Here is a 13,798-nt window from a genome sequence, read left to right on the forward strand (position 1 = left end):
TGCCAGCAGCTAGAAACATCCTCTTGATTTATGTGTTCCACAAATATTTGTAGATCTAAATATTTATAATAGGCTATAATATAAATATTTTAAAATTCGTCTTAAAACCCATCTATTTTACTTGGCTTTTAACTCCAGCACGATCTAGTCTTAAATTGTATGTTTGTTTGTTTTTCGACTGTAAGAGTTTTATTTATTTATTTTTATTATTGTTATGTTGTATTTTAATGTACAGCACTGTGTATCAGCTGTGGTTGTTTTAAATTTATTCATAGTTTAACACTTCCCACTTTGAAATAATTGGATTCCTGCATGAAACTCAGGACCGTCTTAGCGCTCGAGTAGGCTGCTCGGAAAAACTGCTTATGACATGCTAGCATTGCTGTGCTTTGATAGAAATAGAAAACTTGACTGTACTCTTTTTAGCCCTCACTTAATGTTAATAAGTGCGGGAAAAGAATTAAAAGAGCTGTCAGTACAGATATGACCATGACTCTGAGGCGGACAATTTCTGCAAATGACTTCCTATGCAGACTTGCCTGCTTTGGTGTGTCGGGTATTCTCCTGTCTGTTGCAGGCAGCCAATCAGAAATCACGGAGATGACTCGGAAGCACGGAAGGGAATCCCAAACAAAGAACAGCTGACAGCAACCGAGAGTCCGGTGGACATTGGAGAGGGAGGATTGCAGTTGATATGTGGAAACAACGTGAATAAATGATGACAATAAAATAATGTTTAGAAATATATATTGTGCCAGCAGCTAGAAACATCCTCTTGATTTATGTGTTCCACAAATATTTACAGATTTTTTAATCAGCTGGAAACATGGGGGCTAACCCTAAATGGGCAAACACATGTGGGGCCACCGTGGAACCAGCGGAAGAACCCACATGGGACCCATCTGGTCTGGCCTCCTTTTACCCATACGGGGTTCACCTAGGCATGCTGGCAGGGATATTAATCAGAACTGAGTATATAATCTGGCTCGTGACTGTAACGTTCTAGACGTTATTTGGCAGGCTGTGGAGACGCGCGCGAGCGCTGTATCTATAAATACATTCGATCCAAGTAGCCGTTAGTCATTCTCTGTGGAGTTGGTGAAGAAGTAAGTTTGATCAAAATTCTTATTTTCCAGCTTAATTTCTCTATTTCGAGCTTCATGTAAATGTAACAATAAAAAATTAATAACTATTCAACGGCACTAGAATGTTACAATGTATTCATTTTTGTTTCATGATGTTTCAAAGAAATGTTAGTCAGTTAATGGATTTTTTTTTCTCCTGACAAATTTGTACTTTTTTCCCTTTGAAATTCTGGAAATGTTTCCTTTTAAAGACTTGGATATTACAGTATTTTTCTAATTGTGGAACCGGGAACCGCACACTTGAGGTCCGCGTTGGGCGCATTTAAATGTGGTTAACTGCTGGGCAAACTGTAACGGCCACCCGGGTGAGATTTAACAGGCGCTTTTAAATTGGTGAAATAATAATAATAATGAATCTAATAACTAACTTCTGCATTTGTAGAAATGTCTTGTACATTTTAACGGTATTTCAGCTTTAACGGACACACCGGTTTCAACGGCAAGTTAAAGTCCAACGTTAAAGCTTCTGTTGGGCGGAGGCGGCCTGCACTGTTGAACTGAAATACCGTTAAATATATTTAATATTTAATATTTCAACAGCAGCTGTTTACCAGCTACTACCGAAATAGCAGCAGCAGGTAAACGGCTGGCAAACTAACACAGCTGTTAACTGATCAGTTTAACAGCCGCTGAACAGCAGTTTACCTGCCGTTCAACATCAGGTAAACTGCAAGTTAGAATTATGGGCCCCCATTAAAGTGTGGAGTTCAGCAGATGGCACAGTTGACTGTTGATGGGGTTTCTAATGGACATTGAGTTTCTCTCTTTTTCTTTCCCTTTAGGATGGCTTTAACTATAATACTGTCAGAAAAACCTGACACACCATTTTTTAGACCACCCCCAGTGAATATTAGGATCCTGCACATAAAGGAAGAGGAAAGGTCATCAGCTGGGGGCTCGAAAATGGGAAGGCAAAGTCCTACTGAGCAAAAAATCAAGTGGCTGTGGTTACTGATGGAAATTCGGTCACAAATTGACGATATTTGAGGGAATAGAAAAACATCTTAGAGGATGAATCGTATATTTGAGAGGATATTCTCTGAGAGGGATGAGCCCCATTTTTTCTACATGTCCTCCCGACAACTCAGTTTTTTAAAGGTCCGAAGGTGTCCTTACTGTGGAGATTACAGCGAGGGGAAAGGCCCTGTTGATCCGCCAGCCCCCTTGACTTGTTTAGAAAACATAACAGTGGGGGTGGCCTGATAGTACAAAGGAGAATTGTCGAGGTATGATTTTTATATTTCTTATATTTTATAATTTAATCTCAGACTTAATTTGCTAGCTGTAGATATCAATAATACAAGATAACCTGGAATTTCCCATTACATAACATATGTGACTCTAATTTTTTTTTTTTTGGGTTTTTCAGTTTGCTGCAGTGAGACTGGTTAATCTGGGAGAGGCGAGGTACCGATCCGTACTGCCAGGCTGAAAGAGGTTGATAACTTGTTTTAAGATTTTTTCAAAGCTGCAGTTCTCAGCTTTTAAAAAACAGATAATCTGTGGGAAATAAAATGTAGGTTCTTAATGCCATTTGACTTAATACTGAAGATTCACTTGACAGTGAAGTAACACTCCTTGCACAGTGTTGGGTGGAATGAGCAGCATGTCATAATGATTGACAGTGTGAGACCATTGACTGCCATGTAATTTTGTACATGGCAGTGCAAAAATACACTTTCCATATGCAAAGGCACATGGCAAGAATGTAATCAACCGGATACTATATGAACCGATATTGATATATCAGATGTGTTGTATGTGATGGATCTACAGTATAGACATAAATATTTACAAAATGTACAAAGCATATTGTTGTAGAGTTATCTACAAACTAATTTGAAAAATGTCAAGTTGATGATGCAAAACTAGCTTGTATGTTGTTGTGCAGCCTGTGGTCAGACAAAGTACCTTAATGGGTTTTATCTATTTATTGGCATTAGAGAACTTCTTGATACATGTCTAATTTGGCAGTCATGTTTGTAATTGCAGGGCAGCTGCACAATGCAGCTGTCATTGTGGAGAGAGGCAGCGATGGTGGAACTGCGAGTGGGGCAACATGTCCATGTTTCGCACGTGACGTGCCAAGATAATGGATATGGCCCACAGCTGCAAAGCACGGCACACACAAAAGTAGAGGTATGTTGTCAATTCCTGAAGAAGTAAACTTCATTTTAAGTTGATTTAGAAAATTTAATTGACATCTTTTAAAATTGAAGGCTTCTAATTTAACCTATTTAGAAACTTTTGAGATATACACAAAGTTTGATGTGCTACTACTCTGAGTTACACCTAAACATTTTTTGTCAGTTTCAAAGTCAGTGAATGCCTTATTGCCAATATATATTAACATCCAGTTAACCATTCAATATTTTCTAGCTCAAGTCTATTATGCATTTCAAAAACACTTAAAGAAACGAGAAACAACAATTAACATAAATGTCTGTAGATCTGCAACCAAAATGATTTTATAATGTCATGTGACAAAATGCTATGTTTATTGTAGCTTGATTTGCCTTTGGGGACTGTAAAATATTTTAAATATAAGAAGCACTTTGAACTTTCTGATTCCTGAAATGCACAAAATAAATGAACTTATAAATGTAAATCAGAAGTAACAGTACAATATTATCAAGTTGTTATTTTCTTCTTTTACATTTAGTCTTGATCTTGTTTGGGTTTTTTTTTTCTCGTCTTTAGATGACAACATGAAAACTCACAAACAGGATTATATTTATAATATAAAATAATATTTGTTTGTACTGTATTTACAGGCTCAAAAGGAGGAGAACATGGAGGTCATTATAATCGGTGTCATGGACACGGATGACACGAATATGAAGGAAGTCCTCCTAGAGGATGACATCACTCTACTTGTGCCAGCTGCAGTATGGCAGCCTTTTGATGGGGAGTTGGAGCATGGGAAAATTGAGGCTCAAATTGAAATCAGAGGAAGAGAAATTCAAAAAATGTCAATGAAATAATTTGTCTTCAAAGTGAAAAAAAAATCTGTTAATGTTGTTATTTATGCATTGTTGTTGTTATTATTATTGTTATTATCATTATTATTATTAAATATTTAATCTAATTAAACAAGATGAGTGTTTAAAATGCATTTTGGGGTTTAAATCATGACTTCATCTGTTTTGCATACATAGGTGTTAAAAGTTTAATGCTTTTCACTTTTGAAAGAGTTATATTTTTTAGCAATACACTGAAATTGCTTCTAGAGAGAAGTGCACCATTTGGAAATGAACAACATATATTTGTTATCAAATGCAATTTATTTGCTCATATTTTAACTTTCCAACTTAAAAAATTGCTTGATTGACAAAAAATTGCCCTTGTTTAACTTGAAAGAGCATACTTGTCATGTACTTTACACTGCGTCCCAAATTTCTCTCAGTTTTTTACCAAATTTGGCTAGATTTCTCTCATTTGTTCCTGATTAGAATACAACCTGTAAATCAGTCAATAGGTTTTATTGAAAGTTCAGCTACATATCCATAACATTCTTCAGCCATTTAAATATGCTCATTATTTGCTGTTGCATAATATTTTTATTCTGTCTCACTTCTGCACACATCAGGCATTAAATTAAGAATTTGATTTTCTCATATAAAAATATTTAAGAAACTAAAAACCCATAATCATATTTGTGTTGTATTAGCTATGTTTTAATGGTTAATTTTAAGAATCATAACATATTTTCTGCCTTAAAAAATAAAATAAAAAAACTTGTTTAAATCTCAAAATTTAAATAACATTAAAAAGCAAGACTACCTGCAGCTTTTGGTTTAGAAATTCAAATTTAATTTAAAGTATTTCTTTGCTCTCAAAGAAAATTAAATGTTATTATAACTAATAAATTCTAATTCTTTATAGAGTTATTTTAGATAGTGATGGCTTTTGGTAGGAAATATCTCTTGAAAACATCCAACAAAAACACTCCATTACTGGTTAGCAGTGTTATGAAGAGGACAGTTCGGTTTTCTAAGATTTTCTTGGTTATATGAAGACTTTTTCTTTTCATCGTCATCTCCAGCGGTGCCACATCATCCCCAGAGGCAAACCAGACTTGTTCATCAGATTGTTGAGACTTGAACTGTCATCTGTCCTTGCTTCCTGCATAAAAGAATGAAAAATAAGAGAGTTCATACTCATACATGTCGTAGGGAAATGTGTAATTATCTTATATACAGGAAAAAAATTTAAGTTCCATTTTAGATCTTTAAGAGGTAAGTGTGCTAAAACATTTGTACTAGTACATGCCCAAAAATGCAAATTAGAGAATAAAAATAATTGGTATTGAAAGAAAACCCGGTACTGACACAGTTAAAAAAACATAAGTATCCAGATATCCTGAGAAAAAAACATTGATTATAATATTTGTTAGCTATCTACTGCATATAAAGAGCAATGCATTTATGTACTCACCTTGTCAATGCAATGAGCAGGTGGCTCGTCCATCCTACTATGGTCAACCAAAACAGCAGGAGATGCCTCAGCACTGCTCAGCTTATTTGTGTTCAAATTGAGGAACTGTTGACGTCAGGGCCCAGAGGATAACTTTTCACAAGTGTGTGTGTGGGTATATATGTGTGTGTGCGTGTGTAGTCAGGAACAGGAGCGAGCCCATCTGTCATCATGGAAAATAAAATGTAATAAAATCGTTTAAATTGCATTGCTATTTTCAAATAGCTATTTTTTACTTAGCTTAACTAATTCTGATTATTTTTTTAAAAATCGCTGGCATTTTCCCACTAAAATGCTCAGAAGCGAAGCCGGTGATGATATTATATTTTCTCTCTCTCTCTCTCTCTCTCTCTCTCTCTCTCTCTCTCTCTCTCTCTCTCTCTTCTCTCTCTCTCTCATATATATATCAGTGAGGTTTATAGTTGCTGAGGCAACGACTTAATACTTAATTACGATTAAGTATAATTAATCAGAATCGGATTTACACATCTGGAACCCTGCATGCTATTGTTTACATAATAAAATTTCGCGCATGCGTGCAATCGAGGAGGGCATAAAGGCTATTCCTTTACATGCCATCTATATCCCAACGCAGTCACAATGAGCGCCCCCCAGCCATGAGGCATGAGAATGGCTCCTCAGGTTGAATCTGTTCTCTCGTTTCTGATCTCTCATCAGCACACGAATCACATTACACACACTGTTGGTGACAATAAAAACACAGTACATTAAATAAATAGAACAACCATCCTGTTTGATAACAGGGAGCTAGCATGTTAGCGAGTTGCTAACATGTAAACAAATGGCAGTTCCGATTTGCGGCAGAAGTTGTGCCCATAAATTATACAAAGCTTCATTTACACCATATAAATGCAAATGTACCAATGTGGACTATATCATACATTATAATGAACTGACAGCTCTTTCTATGACTCGTCACATTGTGACGAAATCACGCACAAATCAGAGACTAAATTGCAGCAAGATTTATTCCTACTGTCTCAACACTTAAGATTCCTCGCTCAAAGCAATAAAATGATATAAATTCTACTATAAAGTAAGAGATTACAATGAAAAATGCCAATTTTATCAGTTCCCAAAACGTGGGTTTTCTGCACAAATCCAGGTTGGAGAAATCCCTCCGCACCATTTTGCTTTTCGCTTCCACACACGAAGCAGGAAGATAGCGGGGAGGGTAATCAGCTTGGCTCGAGTGATCTTTGAAACAGGAAAGCGCCGTCGTTAGCACCTCATTCAGAGCTGCTAACAACTCATTCAGAAAGCGTGGGGATGGGGTTTCATGTGAATTTCGACCCTGAAGTGAGGTTACAAAGCCAATATTTCCACGCGTATTTGATGACAGGGAATTTAAAGGGACACGCCCCTTTAAATCCGTCAGCTGATTTTAATTAGCCGTAAAACATTTTGGGCAAAACTTGTATGCGGGATAGTTTTCGAATGATGAAAGCCTTCTTTAACGGGCATTAAAAAAAAATAAAAATAATAATAATTAAAAAAAAGTCCTGCGTAGCGGTTGTTTACGGAGATAGCCTAAGTCGGGCTAAAGAGGTTTTAAATAAACTTTAGTGATAAAGCTGAGGCATGTTGTTATTTTAATTCATATTTGTTCTCTTGATTTTGCTTTTCTTTGTCATTTTCAGAAGACAACATGTAAACTTACAAATCAACCCAAACAAGCGAGAGGTTCATATTAAAAATGACAAAATCATTAACATTTCTGGATGTTGCTGTGGAGAAGAGAAGCATCAGAGCAGATATAAGAATGAAACAATATAATTATTGTTAATATATGACTCGAAGCGTTAATCTTCCTATACCTACGAGTCTTTCTACTTTTTCTTGCATTTTCGGCAGCAGTCATTGTCGGTTAGCAATTCTTATAATTCTCGTAGCCATTCTTCAAGACAACTTCTTGAAGCTCATAAAAAATACAATTATTCAGTATTAATCATTTTTATTTGTGGCATTATTAATCATTATTTAGTGTTTGTATAGTTATATAAATATGTATTGATATTATTAAATAATGTATTTAATTTTGAACGGCTTTGTGCTTTGTAATATGCTGATCATACATCAATATCAGAATATTCCATTCCTATTGTTATAGCAGTAAGCATATTTAAATATGCTGAACTATGTAATAAAAACATACTTAAAAAATACAATTGTTTATAAATGTAGCTTTGATAGATGTTTGAATATGGTTTCCAGTAACAAAAAAGCGTGTTATGATCGATTAAATGCGCTGATACGTCATCGTGCCTGCTAAACACAGAACGCTGAGTGGGTGGACCGCTCCAAGATGGCCGCCCGAGATTTAGACGAGAGCTGTCACTCATCAACAGAGCGGTGTTTATGACAGTGATGAAGAAGTGCTATTTAATAAGAGTTAAATCTAATACATTTTGAACTTTGAACAAAAGCCACAGTAAGGCATGAGTAACGAAGGGAAATAAGGAGTCTATATGATTTTGAATGTAATTATTTAAATTTTGCTTAAATGGTTTGCACCTCGGGGCCACCGTAGTAAAATCGATAATTTGGGTGTAATCCTAATCTAGCCCTCACTTAATTTTATTAACTGCGGGATGAAGGAAAAAAAGACCTTTCAGTATGGATGCGACCATGACTCTGAGGTGGATAATTTCTCCCAATGCCCGCCCTTGCTGAAGGTCCTGCTTTAGTGTGTTAGGTGTTCTGTGGCGAGACAAGAAGTACAAACAGAACGCGTAAACCTGCACGGCTTTATGGACATGCGCAGTTGAGTGGCTTTAAGTGCGTTCCTTGAACGTCACATGCATTTTGAGCGGGGTAAGCCCTGCCGCTCTCCCACAGTAAATTAAAATTTTTCTATTTAATATTTTGTTTATGACAGTGATGAAGAAGCAGTGTTATTTAATGAAAATTTATGCTAATACATTTTGAACTTTCAACAAATGCCAGAGGAAGGCATAAGTAACAAAGGGACTTAATAATTAGTCTATATAATTTTGAATGTTAGAATTAATTTTAAGGCGATAAAAAATAAATGCAGTTGTAAATGGTATGTTTCAAAACACGAGTTGTACACGAAACTTAAAACTGGTGCTAAATCTTTCTTGAATTGATTTAACAAGCTTGCAAAAAGTCGTAATCAAAGTGGAAATATCCGAGTGCTCCTGAATGTCTCTGACGTTTTGCTTGGCGTTCTCTGCCGTTACGTTCTCCTTCTTCGTTTGTGCCCAACAGGTAAGCGGTGTTTTAATGGGGTCTGTTGTAATAATAAAATTATAAACAATGAGAGACGGTTTCGTTGTCAAAGAGTTATTACATAATTGCTTAAGTGTGGATGTAACTTAATAAGATTGAAAACAGCTATATGTAGTTTTTTTCTGATAGCAAACAATCATTAGCATATGCTAAAATTGACGGCTGCTGTGTAACTCGAATGAAAACCAGTCTATTAAGATTGAAGAGGGTATTTCCAATTAACTTAATTTATAACCATGTATGTTAGTATTTGTCTTCATGGTCAGCTTCTATTCAGCTAACTATGTATAAAATTGCAACCGTAATCTCGGAGTTAATTAGACGTTCCTGTTCAACTGAAACTGGGACTGTCAACCGTTAAGGGGCTGTTAGGCCGTTAGATAAATGTTGGTTTGTTCTTGGGTTGTGCCTTGTAGAGGTGGCTTGCAGTAATCAGAAAATGCAAAAGATGAAAGACGGTTTCATTCTTAAATATATTAATAATTGCTTCTTAACGAATCGCCATACCATAATGAAGTTATAGACAGCTAACTATCTTATTTCTTATAGGTGCCGACCGTTAGCATGACATGCTAACATTGACGCCTACTATATAACTTAACTGAAAAGTTCTATTCAGAATGAGGAATGTATAATAATCAAATTTACCTTATGCAGTATAATTTTTATAATCTAATTTCTAACTATATATGTTAGCATTTGTCTTTATGTTCAGCTTCTACTCAGCTAACTAGTTAAAAAGAAATGGAACCGTAATAGTCGCAGTTAATTGGACTTTCCGGTTAACCTGGAAATGTTAAGAATTAATCTAAAGAATATTAATCTGTTTGTAAACCCGATTTCTGTAGTGAGTTTATTAATTTATGTAAATATTCCAAGATAAATAGCTAATAATGAACTGTGCTTTCCAACGTGTTTTTTTTTTTTTTTATCAAGTCAATAATTGTAAGATAACACACAGTGTCTTTTCACAGACTGAAAGAAAACTGCTCACCAACGTGCTTTGGCTGGTAAGTACATTGCAAAGTTCAGCAGCCTGTCAAGCACAAATGCTTTTAACAATAAATTAAGGCAAGACTGGACATTTTATACTGCTCCTAATACATATGATAAATAATATTGATCTATTTGCAACTCGGATTCATAATATTTATGAACATATTTATTAAAATTATTTACTTTTTTTTTTTAGTCTTGCTATTATTCAAAGTGAAACAGCAAATAGTGAACAGTATCCATTTACCAATGTGTCCGGTCGTACTGGTGGTGTCTGTGGACCCTTGGATAACTTTGACTATGTGTCTTTTCTCAGACAGAACACTGTCCCGACGTCCTTTGGCTGGTAAGTACATTATTTTTTAAAGATAAACTGCTTCTAGATCACATCAGCAAACTGCATTCCAACATTCTCTATTTGGAAAGAATGAAAATATGACCAGATAGTGACAATGTGGAAAACCTGAAAATGTTTGACAGTTTCATTCTGAACTAACATCTCATGAACACAGAAATCTCACAAATTGAGATTGTTTAGATCAAAACTTAAAAGCTTTTTAGCAAACTTCCACATTTTGTTGAAATATTTTTTTTTCTGTACTGTGCTACCATCTTTGTGCAGTAAACCAATGTGTAATGTGGTGGTGATCTTATGGGCTGTCTAAAATCCATTTACATTACAATCTTAGACTAACATTTAAAAAAAAAATTCTGTTAATTTAGAGTGTCTTAAAACCAGACTCAATACATTTTTTAAAAAATCTTCTCAGACAGAACTCTGTCTGAGAAAATAAATAAGTTGATAGTGTCACTCCCAACTCTTATCTTCATTGCTATAGCATTTCAGATGCACTAATTAAAAAGGCCCAATTAGGGACAAACGCTCACAGCAGTAGCAGAATGATGCAAACATAGGACTGCTTTTTAAGTTTGTCAGTTTTGTGTATGTGCTCCTGTCAAATAAATTCAATAAATTCAACTGTTGTTTCCCTCCTTTCAGACTACCTAGACATTGCCCCCACTTCTGCTCAGTGAGGTGAGTACTAGCAATGTGTGGCTTTATTTGATTAAAAAAAGTTAGCTGTCACTGAACACCTCAGTGATTGTTTAAAAAAAACAATGAGGGTTGTGTACGTAGTTAAATGTACAAGACTTTAGCATCTTTAAACCTGTGTAAGACAGCTACTGAAAGTCATTTGATCAACAACTGGATATGATGACATCCATGTTTCTACATTTAAACCAGTGTCTGATTCTCATCACAATGTTTGAATTCATTCAGGGTCAGAATTTATGTGCTTTGACTTGCTTTTGATGGGCAGAATCAGTCTTTTGGGAGTAGGACTAACTGAAGCTACATGGAACATTTTTATTTTTTTAGAATAGAAATACTCTTTATTGTGTCACATGGAAAAATGTGAATGTCAACAGTAAGCAAAGAATACATAAAAAAGAACACCCTTTAATTGTTTGAGAAAGGAATGTTTGTATTTGGATTTGAATATCTGATGATAACCTAATTTATGTCACTTAGACATCTCTAATCAGACAGGTGTATGCTGCCACTTAAAAAAGAACCTGGTATTCGTTCTGAACATGACACGCTTATCTTCCAAGAGGTTGTTATGAGCTGACAAGTCCAGAAATGTTTAGATCAAAGCAGTTTGTGTACAGACACCAAAGAACCTTAGCGGATATGTGTTCTGGACCCCAGAATGTTTTCTGATCAGCTACTAAGAAAACGTTTTTACACTCCCTCACAGAGAGAAGTGGATCTAGACACCTTCCTCCCTGGTGAGCGGATGTTCCAACGTGGATCAGCCGAGCTGTCACAGCTGATCCAACCTGACGCACACACAATTTTAATAAATCATATCTACAAACATTTGCCTTAAATTGGATCCAAACAGGATATGTTGGTTATGCTCACATGACAACCCTGTTGTCCAAAACCCTGTAAGAAGCATGACTCAGTACAGCAACAACCCTCTGAGTTGTTTGGTGGACTAATGATGAGGTTTTCTGTCTTGATGAGGTTTTCTGTCACTCACTTTAAGCTCTGATCAAGAAGGTCCAAAGCAACATTAAATTCTTCTAAAGCAGCTGCTGGCTCTTTTATCTGTTGGTATGCTGGGATACAGCTTATTTCGTATTGAATCAGTAATATCATAATCTACATTCATTGAATTATTTCAATAAAGGTCATGAAACACAGCAACAACCCAATTCACACCACATAGCTTAGTACACAATAGTAGTAGCTATGCATCTCTGCATAGCTTGAACCTTTTCAGATGAAATCTGACCCAGAAACTGCTCTGTTGAGAATGTTTCATTTTGATGTCTATTGGCTGTTCTTTGTCTCGCAGGTGTTCCACGGACCCTCTTTCTCTAACCACTGTCGGAAGCATTTTAATTTTCCAACTGTGTTTTTTCCTTTCCTCTTCTTTCCAACATATCTGGAAAACCATTTTCTGTGCATTTTTCTATTCCATCCCTAAACTGACAAGCATTTCCACAAACCAGCATCCCAATAGGTGGCCTGGTTTTTCCGAATTCAGGAGCCGGTTTACCAGTAACCAGAGTTCCCTTTTTTTCTTCAACCATCAGTTTACTGCCAAATTGATGTTTGCCTGTCTCTCTTAATCTAGTTTACCAGTAACTAGATCTGTTTTCCCCTCACATCTTACGTCCTGTGACCTCTGAACAGTTGTGACATTTTCTGAATATCGTGGCATCCATTTTCTGAATCTCATATTGTGGCATCTATCATAAATGCATTTCATGTCATGTGAAATCATTTCTTGAACTGAGTTTACCAGTAACTCATCTGACTATCTATTGAGAACCTGAGAGAATCTCCCCTCTCACTGCTCTGTCTTTCCTATCTACCTCTCTCCGCTGTAAGAGTAAATAACTGGGAAGCTTGACACTAAGACGTCTTGTTGAGTAATAATTTAATAAGTTTGAAAAGCTTCCATTTCAAAATTGGCTGAAAATAAATAATTACTCAAACAGGTCAACTAAAACTTGATCTGGATAAATTTTAAAATTGAAACAAAAATTGTTTTCTACTGAAATACATTACTCCAATTCTATTTGGACTTAAGTAAAGCTCTCGTCTTGTCTGGCGAAATAGACATATAGACCATTATTGGCATAAAGTTGAAAACGGTAAAAAGAAAAAACTTTGAAGTTTGGTATTTCTAAGACGTCTTTTTGAGTAATCTGATTTGGACCTGAAGTTTGAAAAAAGTTCTATTTCAAAATTGGATTATAATTTTCTATTTTAAATAATTTCTGAAATAGATCAGCTAAATACTTGATCTGTATACATTTAAAAACTGAAATTAATCTTCTGAGCTAAATCTTTATTGAACAAAATTCCAATTGGACTGAAGTAAAGCTCTTTTTATCTGAGCTGCCTAATTCGCGTTCCTGCTTGCTGCTACTGACGTTGGACTGAACTTCAGGTTTGTGCACAGGTTTGTACTGACTAGCTATTCAACACTAATACATTGATTGTAAGTGCATTGGTGTAGTTTTGTGTTGTATCTGCTTATCTTGAGATAAAAAGATCAACGACCATTGGAGTTGCTGTTTCCTGCCTGACCTGTCCAGAAGTCTAATCAACAATGCCCAGAAAGAATCAGCGTTCCCAGGCTCAGAAGCTCAGATGGCAGAAGGAGAAACAGCCTCAGAGCGATAAAGTGACAGGTACTGACTCGGAGAACAAGTCAGTTGGAGAGTCTTTTGAACGACAGCAGGTAAACGATAGAAGTGAAAACAGTTTATCCTCTGTGGTAACAGTTTCTAATGGAAACACTGCCAAACCAGTATTCCAGCATAATGCAAAAGATACAAAAAGTGCATCACAAATGTCTTATGCTGACATGGTGAAAAGGGGA

General features: G+C 35.8%; 2 long non-coding RNA genes across 2 annotated transcripts; both read left to right on the forward strand.

The window, feature by feature from the left end:
• Positions 1-2,512: 2,512 nt before the first annotated feature.
• Positions 2,513-4,241, forward strand: LOC145550298 (uncharacterized). Its single transcript, XR_014086204.1, has 3 exons — positions 2,513-2,582; positions 3,138-3,284; positions 3,920-4,241. It is a non-coding gene; the product is annotated as an uncharacterized LOC145550298 (long non-coding RNA).
• Positions 4,242-9,823: 5,582 nt separating this feature from the next.
• Positions 9,824-12,912, forward strand: LOC145550299 (uncharacterized). The gene is made up of 5 exons (XR_014086205.1): positions 9,824-9,904; positions 10,207-10,236; positions 10,891-10,926; positions 11,654-11,684; positions 12,260-12,912. It is a non-coding gene; the product is annotated as an uncharacterized LOC145550299 (long non-coding RNA).
• The last annotated feature ends 886 nt before the right edge of the window (positions 12,913-13,798 follow it).

This window comes from Poecilia reticulata, unplaced genomic scaffold (genome assembly GCF_904066995.2).
Source record: "Poecilia reticulata unplaced genomic scaffold, P_reticulata-male-v2 Scaffold_32, whole genome shotgun sequence".
NCBI lineage: Eukaryota > Metazoa > Chordata > Actinopteri > Cyprinodontiformes > Poeciliidae > Poecilia > Poecilia reticulata.